Source organism: Hyperolius riggenbachi, chromosome 7 (assembly GCF_040937935.1).
Source record: "Hyperolius riggenbachi isolate aHypRig1 chromosome 7, aHypRig1.pri, whole genome shotgun sequence".
Lineage (NCBI taxonomy): Eukaryota > Metazoa > Chordata > Amphibia > Anura > Hyperoliidae > Hyperolius > Hyperolius riggenbachi.
The window spans coordinates 136,889,591-136,904,029 of record NC_090652.1 but is presented as its reverse complement, the minus strand read 5'-3'; the positions used below and the strand labels follow the sequence as shown (position 1 = coordinate 136,904,029).

Below are 14,439 nucleotides of genomic sequence, written 5' to 3'. Positions count from 1 at the left end.
CATAAAGTGCTTGAAAACATCTTGGGCTTGATTCACAAAAGAGTGCTAACTGTTAGCATCGCAAATTTTCGCACGAAACGATAACTGTTTCGCGCGCAAACGTGAATTTTCCCGCAAAATCGATATCGTTTTATTGCAGAAATTTGTGTTTTCGTGCAAAAACTTTATTGTTTCGTGTGAAAATTCGCGATCGCGCGCAATGCGAAAATTCGCGCAAAAATGCCCATGTTAACAGTTAGCACTCTTTTGTGAATCAAGCCCCTTGCGTGTGTATACATGGAACAGCAGTTAGTGTAAGTAGTGTACTGCTTCACACTGACAGACCAAACTCACTGTGTAACACACCGCAAACAGCTGTTTGTGTAGTGATGGGCGTGCTGGACGATGCGCACTATGGCGAGAGTGCAGGCGATGGCGGTTTTCAAGCCCATATGGTTGGGCTGAGGTAGCTCAATAACAGAACAACTGTCCACAATGAAGCAACGACCTTATTATCTTGGGTCAGGTGTGCCCCCCAACTCATATAGCCGGTGATTGCTTTATTGTGACTCACAAGCCCCTTTACCGTGGCAAGGTAACGATCACGAAGGGGAACTGACACATGTACATGCCTTTTGTTTTGTTGTTGCAGCTGCAGTGCAGCCAGAAAAATTAGGCATGTATACGCACCAGAAACATTATTATTATGTTTGGTAGCAGCCGCTGCTAGCAGCAGTGACCATAAACATTTAGGAATCCACCTGGAGTCCTGGACCTTGTTGGTGGAGGCAGAGATGCTGTGTGGGGACTGACTTAGTCTTGGGGCAGGCAGCAGCGGCTGGCAGGCAGAGTTGCTGTGTGGGGACTGACTTGGTCTTTGGGCAGGCAGTAGCCCTCCGGGATTCATGCCTCATTCATTTTGATAAAGGTGAGGTACTGAACACTTTTTTGACCTGACTGCTGGTGGACTAATACAAAGTGCAGTCACACAGAGGCAGTGAGAGTTATGCACTGAATGTGCTGGGCCTGGCACAGTACAGCAATTAGCATGGGCCAGCTGCGTCAGACAGGGCTGTATATGCAGTGTCAGTGGCACACACACAAAAAAAACACATTAGATGAACATTAGCTCTCAAAAGAGCAGTTTTGGGGTGCTTTTCATCAACAAATATCAGCAAGGAGCAAGCTAACAGACCTAACTATCACTTTCCCTATCTCTCCAATGTCTCTCCCGTCTCTCACTAATACTGCTGCACACAGAGTGAGAACATGGCCGACGCTGCTGCCTTTTATAAGGGGGAGGGGGACTCCAGGAGGGAGTGCAGCCTGATTGGCTGCCATGTGTCTGCTGACTGTGATGTAGAGGGTCAAAGTTTAGCCCAATGACGTAGTATAGGGGGCGGGTCGAACTCGCTAAGTGTTCGCGGTTCACCACGAACTCGAAACAGCTAAGTTCGCGCGAACAAGTTCTCCGGCGAACCGTTCGGGTCATCTCTACATGACAGGACATACTGGAAGATTAAAATCAGGTTTATTAGGCAATTATGTCTGAAGACTTTCAGAGAGGCATATTTAAAGGGAATCTGATGTGAAAATAAATGTATAATATAATGAATTGTATGTGTAGTACAGCTAAGAAATACGGTAGAACATTAGTAGCAAAGAACAGAGTCTCATATGGTTTCCAGTACAGGAGGAAGAGTTAAGAAACTTAATTTGTTATCTATGCAAAAGAGCTTCTCTGAGCTCTCCGACCCAACTTGGGTCAAAGGCAGTCCTGTTTTCTGAAGCACTTATACATTAAAGAAACAGTGAAAGGCAGCTTCAGATAAGGTTTTACTGCAGGCGAGTTCAAAGGGTCATTAGCTTTGCTTTTTATTCTTAAAGTTTAAAATACAGTGTGTTGTTTGTAATTGCAAATATGACAGAATGATGCAATGTTATAAAAAAAAAACGATATAACTGAAAATAAAACTGAGACTGTTTTCTTTGCTACTAATGTTCAATTATCTGTACTACACATACAATACATTATATATTTTTTTCCTCACTTTATTGTCACTTTAAATGTCAAACGTGGGAATATGGAGGCCTCTGTAATCTAACCATGGATCCCAGGTTTTGTGGAATTGGGGACCTCTATCCTCCATTCTGGCTAGGTTTTTTTTCAGATAGCATGATGGAGTCTACTTTATTAATAATAACAGAGAGCGATAGAGTACTGGATCTCAGCTGGGTGCCACGTGCACCTATTTTGACAATGGGCTAATTTATACATTTGTGAAAACAATGCACAGGTTTACGCAGTATTTAGGTGAAAATCACAAAGTGGAGAAATGATTTCCATGCCTTCCTGGACTTATTCCAGTTTCTTATATTTAAGATGTGCTAAATCTGCTACTTGCAGAAGTTTTTTTTAACAAACTGCTACTCCGGCACGTGTCTCGAATGGTGCCATGAATATTAATGTCCATAAATTTGTAATGAGGATCCCATCTGCCTGCAACTCTTGGCAAGTTGGTTACAAGAGCATTAACCACTTGAGGACCCACCCTTTACCCCCCCTTAAAGAGGAACTGTAACGACAAAACGGCCCCTGGGGGGTACTCACCTCGGGTGGGGGAAGCCTCAGGATCCTAATGAGGCTTCCCATGCCGTCCTGCGTCCCTCGGGGGTCTCGCTGTAGCCCTCCGTACAGCCGTGACGCAATATTTACCTTCCTGGCTCCTGCGCAGGCGCTCTGATGCCTCTCGGCGCCGAAGTAGGCGGAAATACCCGATCGCCGTCGGGTCTGCTCTACTGCGCAGGCGCAAGTTTCCGGCGCCTGCGCAGTAGAGCGGACCCGACGGAGATCGGGTATTTCCGTCTATTTCCGTGCCGAAAGTCGCCACAGCGCCCCCGCTGGAGCCAGCAAAGGTAAATATTGAACTGACAGTCGGCACAGTCGCCGGCTGTTCGGAGGGCTGCGGCGAGACCCCCGTGGGACAGAGGACGGCGTGGGAAGCCTCATTAGGATCCGGAGGCTTCCCCCACCCGAGGTGAGTACCCCCCGGGGGAGATTTTTGTTGTTACAGAGTCTCTTTAAGGACCAGCGCTGTTTTAGCTGATCTGTGCTGGGTGGGCTGTGCAGACCCCAGCACAGATCAGGGTGCAGGCAGAGCGACCAGATCGCCCCCCTTTTTTCCCCATTAGGGGGATGATGTGCTGGGGGGGTCTGATCACTCCTGCCTGCTGGGTGTTGCGGGGGGGGGCACCTCAAAGCCCCCCTCCGCGGCGAGATTCCTCCCCTCCCTCTCCTACCTGTCCACCCCCGGTGATCCGCGCTGCACAGGACGCCATCCGTCCTGTGCAGCCAGTGACAGGCTGTCCCCTGTCACATGGCGGCGATCCCCGGCCGCTGATTGGCCGGGGATCGCCGATCTGCCTTACGGCGCTGCTGCGCAGCAGCGCCGTACAATGTAAACAAAGCGGATTATTTCCGCTTGTGTTTACATTTAGCCTGCGAGCCGCGATCGGCGGCCCGCAGGCTATTCACGGAGCCCCCCGCCGTGAATTGACAGGGAACAGCCGCTCGCGCGAGCGGCTGCTTCCTGATTAATCAGCCTGCAGCTGGCGACGCAGTACTGCGTCGCTGGTCCTGCAGCTGCCACTTTGCCGTCGCACGGTATAAGCGTGCGGTCGGCAAGTGGTTAATGTGTGTCATCTCTAGATCGCACTGGATGGCTTTCTGCTAATACACCTGCTTAATGGCAATTTTCATGTCAAAGTACACTTGCAGTTACACTTAGTTTAGCTAAATTGACCTAGTATGCATTTTATGTATACTGACCACATTCTGAGACAGCAGCATAATAGGGCTGAGCAAGCAGAAGTCAAGGTATCACTAGGGATCTAGCTGTAAATGGGCAAGAAAAAGTTGTTTTGCTACTTTATTGCAAACATTGCACTATTTACTCTTAGAGGGATAAAAAGTCTGCCATATTTATTTCCTTGTAAACAATGCCAGTTGCCTGGCAGCCTTGCCAATCTTCTTGCATAAGTAGTGTCTGAGTCAAAACCCTGGAACAAGCATATGGCTAATCCAATAAAACCTGAATTAACTGAGTCAGAGTTCCTGAGTTGCATATGCTTGTTCAAGGTCTATGGCTAAAAGTATTAAAGACACTGGATCAGGAGGACTGCCAGGCAACTAGTATAGTTTAAAAGGAGATAAATATATCAGCCTCTATATCCCTCTCTTAGAGTATCATGCAAAAGTCCATTTATTTCAGGAATTCAACTTAAAAGGTATAGCTGAAATTGGAACCCTTTGCAGGTGTTTTGGATTAATTAACTGATTAGAGTCTGACTCTTTGAGCTTGGATGTTGAACATTTTCACAATGGTTTGAGATTATTTTGGGGATCTCATAAGCTGTAAGCCGTAAACATCAAAATTATAACACATAAAGGCTTGAAATATCTCGCTTAGCATGTAATGGGCTTGATTCACTGACAAATAGCATGCCTTATCCAAGTTAACACCCCTTATCAATGTTAACATGCCTTATCAGAGTAGCACATAGAGCGCTACAAACTTATGCCTGCTAATTGGCCTTTTAAGTTGAATTGCTGAAATAAATAGACTTTTAAACGATATTCTTATTTTCGAGGTTTACCTGCATATTAATTATATCAAAGTGTAGTTAAAAGCGCATGGCATGGGCACACCGGCACATCACAACGCACCCAGCGCACTCAACCAGCAAGCATGCAAAGCCATATATTGGAGAGTATAGAGTATACAAGTCCAGTATAGATTTAGATAATCATAAAGATGTAAATAGCAAAGGCGTATCAGCAGTCAGTGCAGTTCAGCTGCCTTTATGCAATATGCAGTCAAGCAAACTATAGCAAAGCACATTGCATGCACTGCGCATCACACCAATCCGGTCATCAGATCAAAGGTAGACGTCGGTGAGGCTATGATAATGTAGTTTCCAGAGAAAGCAAGGAGGGGAAATCCCATAAGTATAACAGCGTAGAATGAAACTGGCGTGTTGCATGTAGCTTCTGGGATTACAGGTCACAGGTCAATACAATGGCAGCCCGGTAAGGTGGCCTGGCGGCATGCCAGACTAGATGTCCGCTGCCTTTTCACAGATCTGTGACATGAGTGGGACAGCGTGACGTCCCATGAGTCAGTAGCAGTGCTCTCGGCTTCCTCAGGGGGGTGTGGTTGATAGATCATGCGCTTATTTATTTAAACACAACCAGACCAATCAGTTAAAGAAACCTGGAATGGCCAAGGCAGCACAAGTTATTTTAAACATAAGATGAAAAATGATCTCCTAGGGGAAAACTTAGGAGGAAAATTGAATTAGATCAGGCCCGTAATATTTTAGCACTGTGTGATCCAGTTTAGCCAACATCTCTATGCTTTGGGATGTGCACCTGCTCAGGGTAGTTCCTCTACCTTTTGGGTCCCCATCTGTTTTGGTCCTGGTTCAGTCACCAGTTTACTCTCAGGGTGATGAGTCACAACTCTCAGCTGCAGTTTACCGCATATTTGTTTGATTCTCTTGCTAGGTCTGCCCGTTGCTGCTGCACCCAGAGGCCTCTGCTTTCCCTATCTCTCCCCCTGCATGGCCTGTAAATAACTCTAATTCCCCTGAATTCTACTGCAGATTTTTTTTGCTAACGAATACGTGACATTTGCTGCACATTGATGGAATAGAAACTATAAAAACTGTAGGCATACATGAAACAAATGTTGCGTTGTTTCAGCTTAGTCTCCACTGTAACCTGTAGTAGTCACACATCATAAGGTCTCATATCTATATATCTAGTGACCAGTAGCCCTCCCCCCGACCTAGAAAAACTTGATCAATGGCACCCTTAAAGGGACTCCGAGCAGTGCAGAAACTATGGGAAGATGCATATCATTTTAAAGCTATTTTTTTCCTCTTTCCAATGATATATAAACCGCTGCCCTACGCCTTTTAGTTTTTGCTATTTTTGCGATTGAAATTGACGCGGCCGCGATTTCGATTGCGAAAATAGAGAAAACTAAAAGGCGTAGGGCGACGATTTAGCTTTACAATGATATCCATCTTTCCATAGTTACATTGTATTACACAGGGCGACTTTTTCTCAAGGTCAGCAGCTCCATTCAGCAGAAAAAGTCACCCTGTGTAATACAATGTAACTATGGCAAGATGGATATCATTTTAAAGCTCTATTTCTCCTCTTTCTGACGACACCTAAATCGTCGCCTTACGCCTTTTAGTTTTCTCTATTTTCGCGATCGAAATCGTGGCCGCAGCAATTTCAATCGTGAAAATAGCAAAAACTAAAAGGCGTAGGGTGGCGGTTTATATATCATTGGAAAGAGGAGAAAGAGAGCTTTAAAATGATATGCATCTTTCCATAGTTTCTGCACTGCTCGGAGTCCCTTTAATCCCCACGCTGCATTCATCCCACACACACCTTCTCTGAGCCTCAATGCTTGATTTAAACACAAGTTCAACCTGCTTGCAGCATGGCCAGAATAACAACACAAATAACTTTAACTCCCTTGGATACTGGAGCAGAACTGTTCTGTTAATGAATACTTCACGCTGTTTGCCACACATTGATGGTATACAAATTATAAACATTGCTGGTATACATTAGCTGAGCAATGAGAAGCCATTTCAGAGGAACAAAGCTTAGTATCCACTGTTTCTCCCCAGAGCTATCTACTCTCTTTCGAGAAGTTCATTAAGTATTAGCATAAACTATTTACCTCCTGCAGCTGTTTTCTTATGGAGGGGTCTTGGTTAAACCAATTAGGTAGCACTAATGCTTTTTCTTTATTTATGATACAAGCCTGATTTAACGAAAGGTTAAAAATGCTGAAGAGATGGCGGAGTGGGAGGCTCGCCACCTTTCGCAATATTTTCATGATTGATTAATCATTTTAAGCATGTCAAGATAATATAGAGAAATCTGCTCAAAATGAACTGCATGCCCTGTTAATCTGTAGCTAACTAATACTTGTTGAGCAGACAGTTGGTTTTAAAAGCATATATCTATCTGCATAATTGTCCCCAAGAGTCATATAGTAAAATGTTCTGTATGCAGGATGAAATGATGTGTACATGCAGTTTGAAGGCAATTTTTGAACTGCGTTTTTCCATGGAATCCTGTAATAGCTCTATATTATAGTCTTCAGAATTCAATTAATAGCCTGAGAAACTGATAGCTGATAGGTTAACAGTTGTTAAAGCATTGGTGTTATTGTAGGCAGGGGTGCAGCTATGCCCAGGCAAACCAAGCGGTTGCTTGGGGCCTCATCCACTAGAGTTGCCTCCCATGCTGCCAGGCTGCCCTGACTGTAACGTGTATGGGCACCACCGACACCCATACCCATTTTAGGGCCGTGCGGGGCGTGCCGCTGCCCGGGGCGCTGTTGGGAGGGGGGGCACTATAATGGAGGGGGGAGCCGGAGCCGCAGGGAGGGCAGCCCGACCTCTCTCTCCCTCCCTCTCCCGGGCCGCCCTCTGTGCTCCCCCCTCAGATGCAGAGCGAGCAGCCGGGAAGCGCTGTTTACAACTCACCTGCCTGGCTCCAAGCGCTGCTCTCTCGCCGCTGGTCTGTCTCCTCTCTCTGCATAGATGCGGATACACACGCTGCTTCCTGCTAAACAGGAAGCAGCGTGGCAGCGTGTGTAAACAGCGCTTCCCGGCTGCTCGCTCTGCATCTGAGGGGGGAGCACGGAGGGCGGCCCGGGAGAGGAGAGGGAGGGAGAGGTCGGGCTGCCCTCGCTGCGGCTCCGGCTCCCCCCTCCATTATAGGGGACAGCTACCTATCTAACCTATCCTGGGGGGCAGCTACCTATCTAACCTATACTAGGGGGCACCTACCTAATCTAACCTACACTGGGGGGCAGCTACCTATCTAACCTATACTGGGGGGCACCTACCTAATCTAACCTACACTGGGGGGCACCTACCTAATCTAACCTATACTGGGGGGCACCTAACTAATCTAACCTACACTGGGGGGCACCTACCTAATCTAACATACACTGGGGGGCAGCTACCTAATCTAACCTACACTGGGGGGCAGCTACCTATCTAACCTACACTGGGGGGCACCTACCTAATCTAACATACACTGGGGGCAGCTACCTAATCTAACCTACACTGGGGGGCAGCTACCTATCTAACCTACACTGGGAGGCACCTACCTAATCTAACCTATACTGGGGGGCACCTACCTAATCTAACCTACACTGGGGGGCACCTACCTTATCTAACCTATGCTGGGGGGCACCTACCTAATCTAACTTACACTGGGGGGCAGCAACCTAATCTAACCTACACTGGGGGGCAGCTACCTATCTAACCTACACTGGGGGCAGCTACCTAATCTAACCTATACTGGGGGGCAGCTACCTATCTAACTTATACTGGGGGCACTTATCTAACCTGTATTGGGGGCACCTACCTAGCTAGCCTATACAGGTGGCCACTATACTGGCTACCTATATTGCAGTCACCTACCTAAATAACCTATACTGGGGGCACCTACCTATCTAACCTATGCTGGGGGCAACTATTCTGGCTACCTATATTAGAGGCACCCACCTAGCTAACCTGTACTGGGGCACCTACCTATCTAACTTATACCGGGGGTGCCTGCCTATATAACCTATACTGGGGGCAACTATACTGGCTACCTATACTGGAGGCACCTACCTGGCTAACCTATAGTGGGGGCAACTATACTAGCTCACCTATGCCTGGCTACCTATACTGGGGGGACGTATACTAAGTGCAACTAGACCTGGCTAACCTATACTGAGGGCACCCATACCTTGCTCGGGGGGGGCACAATTTTTACACCCTCGCCCTGGGTGCATTTTAGCCTAGAAACCGCACTGCCGACACCTTTGGCTACCTATACTGGGTTGTAGCTATCTATACTGGGGGGCACTTTGGCTACCTATATGGTGGTGGCTTCCTATACTGGGGGACACCAGGGCTACCTATACTGGAGGGCCACCTATTTGGGAGGGGGAGGACATTGGCTACCTATTATAATAATAGGTGAAGGGGCTTCTGATGAGGTAGTAGGGGTAGGGCCACAAATTATGTGCCACTTGGGGCCACAAAAATCTTAGCAGCACCCCTGATTATAGGGTGCTTAAAATGTGGCTCCAATTAATAATGCACTGTACTGGTCTGCCTTATTTTGGTTCTGTTTTGAAATACAGGCTTGTTGTTGACATTATTTACACTACAAATACAAAAATATCAACAACTGCACTGTACAACTGTAATTAGTGTTTACAGAAGAGGCAGAAAGAAATGATTTGCATATTCAGGAGTGATGCATCATGAGAAACCAAAATTGCTCGCTTAATGCTGAATTATCACACATACCTCCTGTTTTAAAGTGAACCTAATGTGAAAATAAACTGATGAGATAAACAATTGTATTTTAACCTCCTACTTCTAAAAATGACCTTTTTTTTATATCACATGGTTTTATTTTATATTTAAATATTTCCGAAGTAGATTGAATGTTTTTTGTCTCTGCTCAGTGGCAGCCTAATAAGCGTTCGTAAATGAAAACACATGAACTATTGACCTTTTTCTATTTCCCCCTGCTCTCAGAAGTTATATTCTGCCGGGAAAACTTTTATGGCTTTAATTTGCTTATCAGTGATGTTTACTATATTCCCGTCGAGTTACCGACAAGACAGAAGATGTCACTTCCATGCCTTAAAATTAACTCTTTCAGGTAGCAAAATAAAACAAGTAAAACAGCCTGGTTTTGAATATGCTTTGCACTGTACATACACATGTTTATCTCAACACGTCACATGTCACCTTGGGTGCACTTTAACCACTCCTATCATTTGGCTGTCCCATGGAGAGGCTCTGAATGCGATCCGCTCTCATAGGCTAATGCCTATGAGAGAGGATTGCTCTGATTGGCCATTGGGGGAGGGAGGGGACAGGGCAAAAAAACCACAATTTTAATAAAATGAATAAATTAATTAAAAAAACCCTGCAGCAGCAATCAGAGCCCACCAACAGAAAGCTCTGTTGGTGAGCAGGAAAGGGGGGCAGAGTCATTTGTCTGCTAAGTTGTTTCACCGTGAAGCACACTGTTAAAGCTGCAGTGTGTGGAATAGCTTGGTCACTGGGGGGGGGGGGGGGGGGGGAGGGGGGTAAGCCTGTGGTTCTTAAGTGGTTAAGAAGGCAACATCACATTTAGCTTTGCTTTTTGATAAAGGGCCTTTTGATGTCTTTTTAGCATTTTATACCCTCCAGGTGGTTTTGGGTCACCATGAGCTGTTTGGATATTCCTTAATTAAACTATGTAAACTAATATTAAATGTTAACACTTGTTTTATATTTGTGAATGCTTCCAGTCACTGAAATATATAATGGCGATGCTTACATTTTGGCTTAAGTTTTTCTGTTAATGCCAAACCCAGCTGTGCTTGAAGTGGACCCGTCACAGCAAGTTAGGATTTTACAATTCAGTAGTGCATGAAGGCAAACCTATATATCTTGCCAGCTTCGTGCTCCAAAATGACTTCTTGGTTTATGCTTTTACCCATTCCCTCCATAGTGTTCACTTAAGAGGAAAAAACATAACATTCAAAACTGTACAATTGAGTGCTATTTATACAATGCCAGTTCAGTTTTATTCAGCAAATGGTACAAGGTACTAACCACTAAGTTTAAGGTTCAGTAACCCAAAGCAACCAGTTAGAATTCACATTACAGAAGTCAGCAGTAAGCACAGTTCAAGAGAGACGCTAGCTGGTTGCTAATGGATACTGTATTGTTTTGTACTTAATGTGAGGTTCTGTATATTTACTGATGAGGTTCTGTATCTGAGGATCTGTATATCTATAGTCTGTATATCAGTCTTATCCATTGGTCAGAAGCCAAAGTCCAGCCACAACTGTAGCAATTCACGACCCTAACCAACAACCTGAAATGGGGGCATAATACCACCAAAATTAAAAAGAAATCCCAGCAGAGGTTGTTCTTCCTGCGCCAACTGAAGAGATTTGGCAAGCCATGGGAGCTGCTGGCCAGCTTCTATACTGCCACCATAGAATCCATCCTCTGCTCCTCAGTCATTGTTTGGTACGCGGGCGCAACGGCCAGTGATAAACATAAACTGCAGAGGGTCATAGCTGATGCAGAGAGAATCATCGGGTCTCCTCTTCCACCTCTTGATCTCCTCCACTCCGCTAGATTGAAGAAGAGGGCCACCATGATCTCCTGTGACCCCTCTCACCCTGGCTGCCACTACTTCAAGCTCCTCCCGTTGGGCCGTCGCTACAGGACTATACCATCCAAAACCACCAGGCGGAAGAACACCTTCTTCCCCCAAGCTGTTCGGTCACTGAACTCTGACCTTCCCCAGTCCGACCTGCATTTATAATTGCCGGGTCGGTCAGCTGGTCCCCGTCGCTGCCTGCCTTGGTTCTTATCCGGAAATGGGGGACTCGGGGCCTTTACCAGCATCTCTATCTGACTATCTGACTACTGCATTTCAAATTGTATGTGTTGTGTGTCTATACTCTGTCTATGCCATATGTACCACAAACAATTCCGATTATGGCTCTTGCCGTACTTGGCGAAATAAAACTGATTCTGATTCTGAATTCACTTATTCCAGCACCTTGATTAGTAATACTAGTCAGTAGAAAAGCTTTGACACAGATGGCTGCTTCAAATAGCGAGGTAGGATTAGCCAGTCTGGTCCCAAGCTATGCAGTCCGACAAAAACACACAAAAAACACACTACTTGGCTCAGTATGTACCAGGCCTGCCCTTTATGTGAAGAGAGGCCATGCAGAGAGACACACAAACCACATTCTGATACTTGATAATAAAGGCTGCAGTGCGGGCAGTTCCGTTATCTGTACAGCAAACCAATTGCTCCCACAGCGAGGATCATCCACCACAGGAAAAGGCACTCAAAGCAAGCCAGCCACATACAAGTGATTGTCAGGTTAGCTGTAGCCCAATATGTGCAAAAGCCTGTGTGGCATGCAGCATATGCCCAGGTGGGGCAAAGCAATGGTGTGCTGCACTAGAGCCAGGCCCGGATTTCTGCAAAGGCCATAAAGGCCACGGCCTAGGGCGATAAAATCAGATAAGATCAGAAGGGCGGCAGAACTTGGAGAGAGAAGAGGTCATATGTCAAAGTAAATCATCTCCTCTGTTCCCACAGCGCAGCCATCCAGCGCCCTGCTCTGCACTAATAGATGAATTCCAGAGTTCCCCAATCCCTGCACCTCTCACTTCCTGATGTGTTAGAACAATCAGGATCAATCATAACTGTTACCTGATGATCCAATTATGATCGACATACAGTACAAGTGGATGTGAGAAATACCAGGGATTTACATTACAAAGCAGATAAAACTAAGTTCAGCTGAGTTCTAATGCAGGCATTCACAAACATTTCTGCTAGTTTCTTTGCCTTCTTTTTTACAGCTGTGACACTGACTGACCCCAGCAGTTGTAAATTACACTTTCTTATCTAGCCGTAATTTATTGCTTTTTTTTCTTCCTAGCCAGTGATCTCCTCTCTGCTTAAGTTAACTCTTTCCTGACTCATTTTCTGTCCGTCAGCTCCGACTATCTATGAGAACTGCTGCAGCCTGGAATAAAAATGCTGTATGCTTCCCTTTCATTGCTAAACTGTCACTGTCACCTGAGCTGTTACTACCTCTATGCTAGTTTGTATGGTTTGGCATCCTTCTGCTTTCCTGTAGCATTAGAGCATTCTACCATCTTAGCCATCAGTAAAAGCAGAGAGTTTTGAATCAGGATGATACCATTTATTGGCTTAAAAGAAAAAGAGTAATCTTTCTGCTAATAAGCCTTCTTCATACTTTGTTGCTGTATACTGCCAATATGTTATTATTATGTACATTCAGCATTCAAAAGAGATACGTAGATTTTTCAGCAAATATAAATAAATGTCATTCAGATGCTTTAAAGTGGAGCTGAACTCTTGCACAGGAAAGAAGGAAAACAGAGAAATGCACCCTGTATGTATTTAGAGAGCCTTTCGAATTCTTCCACATCTGTGCCTAATCACAAATTTGATATCTTCCCTGTGTCACCTGACTGCCACAGCATATAAGCTTATTTTAAAGCACAAGATGTTAATATATTTGCTTCCATGAAAGTAGGAATTAGACACACTGTCTATTTATTGCAGGATTTGTATCAGCTGTAACAAAAATGTTTTTATGTAAAGGTTATGTTGTTGCATATCTTTTAGAGCAGAGAGGAAGTTCTGAGTTCAGGTCCACACTAATTACAACCAAACATCCAAAGTGGGTCTTGACAGGATGTTTGCTACTTACCTGTTCTCTGTTTTGGATGAGCTTCTCTCCATTGCTCTGCCCTGCCACTTATTTGTGGCTCCGACTGCAGCCAGTCGCACAGAGGACAAAGAAGCAGCACATGCTCTGGCCACTCACACTCCCTGTCACCTGTGTGTGGCTCTGACTGCAGCCAGTCGCACAGAGGACAAAGAAGCAGCGCATGCTCTGGCCACTCACACTCCCTGTCACCTGTGTGTGGCTCTGACTGCAGCCAGTCGCACAGAGGACAAAGAAGCAGCGCATGCTCTGGCCACTCACGCTCCCTGCCACCTGTTTGTGGCTCTGACTGCAGCCAGTCGCACAGAGGACAAAGAAGCAGCGCATGCACTGGCCACTCACGCTCCCTGCCACCTGTTTGTGGCTCTGACTGCAGCCAGTCGCACAGAGGACAAAGAAGCAGCGCATGCTCTAGCCACTCACGCTCCCTGACACCTGTTTGTGGCTCTGACTGCAGCCAGTCTCACAGAGGATAAAGAAGCAGCGCATGCTCTGGCCACTTGAGCTCCCTGTAATTTCCTGCTCCTGCCCAGATGTGCACAGCAACCGAGGCCAGTATAGTGTTATGCATTTTTGACAAGTACCGATCATACATCACCGTAATTTCTCAAGTATGCATGCCCAGAACACTATCGGCTGCTGTGCACATTCGGGCAGGAGCGCAAATTTCCATCGTGAGAGGACAGAGAGCATCTGCTGATTCTTTGTTCAATGAGGGGCACAGCAGCACAACTGAAATGGGCCCATTCAAACCAGTGATCGCTAGTCAGATAGTTGGCCAGAATGTTTTTTGGTGGTGGTGGTTGCGGGGGGGCGCTTGGTGACAGCAGGCCTAGGGCACTGGTAAGTACAAATCCGGCCCTGACTAGAGCACAGTAGTCCAGGAGCCAGAGCCCATCAGGCTGCAGGCAGACATGCAGACATGTAGCCAGGCACGAGCACATATAGTGCACACCCCTCTCCCAAGCACAACCAGTGCAGTGCCGGGGAATAGAGGGCAGCACTAGACTGAATGTAACGGTACTGCAGTGCAGCTTCTCAGCAAAATACAGGCACACTGAAG

At 46.1% G+C, this 14,439-nt stretch overlaps 1 protein-coding gene and 1 long non-coding RNA gene across 3 annotated transcripts in view; one reads left to right on the top strand and one right to left on the bottom strand.

Moving 5' to 3' along the window:
• The window catches only part of GRIN2A (glutamate ionotropic receptor NMDA type subunit 2A), an 880,817-nt gene that overhangs the window by 115,608 nt on the left and 750,770 nt on the right, over nt 1-14,439 (top strand). The window lies entirely within an intron of this gene.
• The window catches only part of LOC137524608 (uncharacterized), a 54,914-nt gene that overhangs the window by 36,435 nt on the left and 4,040 nt on the right, over nt 1-14,439 (bottom strand). The window lies entirely within an intron of this gene.